We start from the raw sequence: 4,342 nt of genomic DNA, 5'->3' as shown, positions 1-4,342 counted from the left end.
GCCAAAAGTTGACAGATTGTGTTTAATACAGTTCTGATGCTGCTGATATCTGACAGCATTTAATTGATGTCCAGTTTTGAGCATTAGGTCTTTTCAGAATTATCCCATTTAACATGGTGGTAGTGCCAAACAAAGCAATGCAGAGTGAAACCAGGACTTGATTGTATACAGGAATTGTATTCCACACAATCGATAACATTATGGCCCAGCATGTCCCCCACTCTACCATTACATTGAAAATAGAGAACCAACCCTGGTTCAACTCTCAGGCTTCTTATTTCAAGAGAAAAGAGACACAGCCTGTTTATCATTACTTGGGATAAATATTTTGGCTGTTCTGGTATCATCCTTGTAAATCTTCTCTGCATCATCTGCAATGCCTCTCTTACCTTTTTATAATATGGTGACCAGAAGAGTTAGCATTGTTATAATGTTGTCTAACCAAGGTTAAATATAGGTTTCATTGTTTTAGTGCTCGATTACGAGAGCGCATAAGGTGGTTGGTGGAAGGTTTAAACGCGATTTGAGCAAGGGGCATCATTACGCAGAGGGTCCTGGAGATCTGGAACTCGTGCCTGGAAGAGTGGTGGATACAGAATCCCTCACCCCTTTTAAGAGATGGTTGTATGGGCACTTAAAGTGCAGTAACGTGCAGGGTTACAGACCTAGGGCTTTTAATTGGGATTAGACTGGATATCATTTTGTTGGACAGCGCAGATATAATGATAATTACTGCAGGGAATAGAATGCGGCAGGGTGATTTCCTCGACTAGTTTCGATCGCCCAGATGGGTCGCAGCGGAATTTTCCCAGATTTATTCTCTCTAAATCGGCCTGAGTTTTTACCTGGTTTTTGCCTGTCGCAGGAAATTACATGAGTCCGTTTGGGGTGGGATGTAGAATGTTTCAGTATAAGGTCTATCGTAGTTGTGTGAGGTGGACTGTTTGGGCTGGGTGCACATTGCCTTTCCGTCATTGTTCACAGGTTAATATGCAAACTTTTGAGCTGCTGACCCAGGGCGGTGCGGCTCTTTGTCGGCCGGCGTGGACACGCTGGGCCGGATTGGACTCCTTCCGCGCTGTGAATTTCTATGTTTCCATATTTCTATATCAATAGGGACAGTACAGTGTTCACTTCTACAATACTGTCATGGACAGATTAGTGTAGAGGTCAGTTTGGTCTTTCACTATCAGAGACGCAGTGCAGAGGGAGCACTGCACTGTCGGAGCTGCAGTCTTTTTGGATGAGATCATAAGCCGAGGTCCAGTCTGCACTTCGAGCTGGACGTAAAAGATCCCACGCTATGTTCAGACAAAGAGCAGGAGAGTTCATCCCGTTGTCCTGTGGCCAATATATATCCCTCAACCAAAATATGGGCACGAGCACCTCGTGGGGTCTTGCTGTTGCAAATATGCTTTTGCATTTCCTAATTACAAAAGTGACCATACTTTAAATGTACAGTTAAATTGGCTGTGAAAGGCTATGGATAATCCTGAGGTGAATGTCTCTGTAGAAATGCTCGTTTTTTCATTGATAGCGTCCGATATTAGTTCAGTATAACAATGTCGTTGAGGTCAGCTGATTAATGCGTGGTGCTGATAATGTCAAGGCGGTGGGTACGATCCCCAGGCCTTTTGTTATTTTTGCGGGGTGGGGGGGGGATGCTGGGCATGGTGGTGACGAGTACCTTAGTTTTATTATTTTAGAGCAGCTTAGACACTTAGGTACGAAAATTACATGGGACCTGCAATACTTTGAAGCAATGCTGCAAAATCTTCGTTCTGCCGAGTGCTCATTGACATGTGGAGATATTCCAGCATTTGATGAACAATTCGAGTATCCCCGGTAATTTGGGACGAGTCGTATTTCAATCAGTGAATGGCTTACTGACGCAGTTTGGATTGCAGTGCAAAATATGGAAGTGAAAGGAATACAATTCCTCTGTGTAAACGTTCATTCTCACGATTAGGCCATGCGGGCCGTGTGTGTCACTTAGCCGAATGGTGAGAATTAGGATTCAGTTCCAGAACTGTTGTTATCAGAAAATTGCAGGTTCGAGTTGGCAAATTTCGCTCAAATTTATAAAAACAAACACGTCCACACGCATTAGCTGCGGGTGATTTCCTTCCAAACATTGGGGGGATCTTTATTAAAAGGCATTTTTTATGCTGTATCCTGTGTCTATTTCTCACGGATCTTTGCAAATAGTTTCCAACAAACCAACAATCACTAACTAATGCCGATGAATTGTTAGTTTTTCAAATTCGAACAGCTGCTTCGCATCAATCAGTGTAATAAAGGACAACGGATGGAATAGTGATCAGATGCTGGGCCAGTGATATCCACAGGTAGCCAGTTAAAGAAAAAAACGTTGGCTGTTTAATCACTGCGAACAGGGGTCGAACCTGCCGAAAGAGACCGCATCATGATTTCAATGTCAACAGCTTAACCACTCGGCCATCGCAACTACGCAAAGCAGGTGCTTTATTAGTCTAATCATCGGTGCAAATAGCAGACAATTGGCTTTCATGCTGACCCTGTTGTGTCGCCGAGTCGAGCTGAAATTAAATCTTTGAATCTTAGAATCTCGCATCACAGAAGAAAGCAATTCTGTCTGCAACGAAACGATTTACTTATCTGGAAAGACGACAGTCTGAAACTTTTCTCGACAAAAGACAAAGCAGATATTGATTTTACCATTATGTATAGTTTTGATAGGTTCGACGTCGAGAAAATATTTGCTGTTGTACGCAAGGTCAGAACAAGTGGTCATTAAGATAGACACCGATAAATTCACTAGGCAATTCAAGAGTAACTTCGCTCCAAAAATTGGTTAGAATGTGTAAGATGCTACCACCAGCAGGAGTTGAGTCGAATCGCACAGATGAACCTAAGACCATTTGTGAAAAAGGATTCGAAGAATATACTGATAGGATGAGGTGAAGTATGGCAGGAGCGCGCTCGTGTAAGCAGCATTAACTCCTGCAACACCAGTCGGGGAAAATGTCTCTTTGTGTTGTGGTGCAGACTCCAAAAAAGCATTATGTAGCACACGGTTTTAACAACTACAACAACTTGCATTCATATATCGTCTTTAATTTTATGAAACTTCCAAAAGCGTTTCACAGGAGTATTATGCAATAATAATGTGGCGCAAGGATGCCAAAGTACAAATTCGCGCAAGTGTCTAAAAGCTTGGCCAAACAGGTATGATTGATAATGAGGTAGAAAGCTGTCGACTACGGGAAGATATCAATGAACCCGCCAGTTGGGCAGAGGAGTGGCTAAATTAATTCAACCCAGAGAACTGTCTGGTAATACATTTGGGGAGGGCTAATAAGGCAAGGGAATATATATTAAATTGTACGACACTGAGAAGTGTAGAGGAGCCGAGGGTACATGGAGTGCATAGCCAAAGATCCCTGACGGTAGTAGTGCAGCTGGTTACGGTGGTTAAGAAACAACACAGAATATTTGCCTTTATTTGGTGAGCCATAGAATATAAGAGCCGGGAAGTTATTCTTGAACTGTGTAAAACAGTAGATAGGCCGCAGCTAGAGTACTGCATCTGTTCTGTTCACTGCATTACAGGAAATATATGATTGCACTCGTGAGGGTGCAGTGTCGTTTTATGAGAATGTTGCTCGGACTGCAGTATTTAGCTATGAAGAAATACTGGAAAGGCTGGGAGTGTTTTCTTTGCAACAGAGAAGGCTGAGTAGGTAGCTTACGGAAGTGTATAACATTATGTATTGCCGAGATAGTGATCTATTTCCCTCAGCAGGTGGTCAGCAACCAGGGGACATAGATTTAAAGTAAATGATAGGAGGGTAGAAGGGATTTGAGGGAAAATGGTTTCACCCAGAGTTTGTTGGTTGTCTGGCAATCACTTCCTTCAAGTGTGGTAGATGTAGAAGCCCTGAACATATTTAAAACATTACGTGTATGTGCACATGAAGCGCCGCAATCCACAGGGCTACGGACCAAGATTTGGAAATCGTGATTCTGTTGGATAGCTGTTTGTCGGAATGCGAAGACATGATAGACTGAAATCGCCACCTTCTGCCTTGTAAATTTCTATGAGTCTATGACAACACATTTCTTTTAAACAGACACAGAATGATCCAGGGCTACGGACCAAGAGTTGGAAAGTGTGATCCGGTTGGATAGATCTTAGTTGCAAGGCACGGACACGATCGGCGAAAATGACCAACATCCGTGTTGTAAATTTCGATGAGTCTATAACAACACAACCCTTTAAAATAGATACAAAATGATCCGGACTGACAGAACATCGCTTTCAATCGGACACATAACGATCCAGTTGGGATGCAAGTTCATC

The sequence above is a fragment of the Pristiophorus japonicus genome, unplaced genomic scaffold (genome assembly GCF_044704955.1).
Source record: "Pristiophorus japonicus isolate sPriJap1 unplaced genomic scaffold, sPriJap1.hap1 HAP1_SCAFFOLD_43, whole genome shotgun sequence".
NCBI lineage: Eukaryota > Metazoa > Chordata > Chondrichthyes > Pristiophoridae > Pristiophorus > Pristiophorus japonicus.
This window is presented reverse-complemented; position numbering follows the sequence as displayed.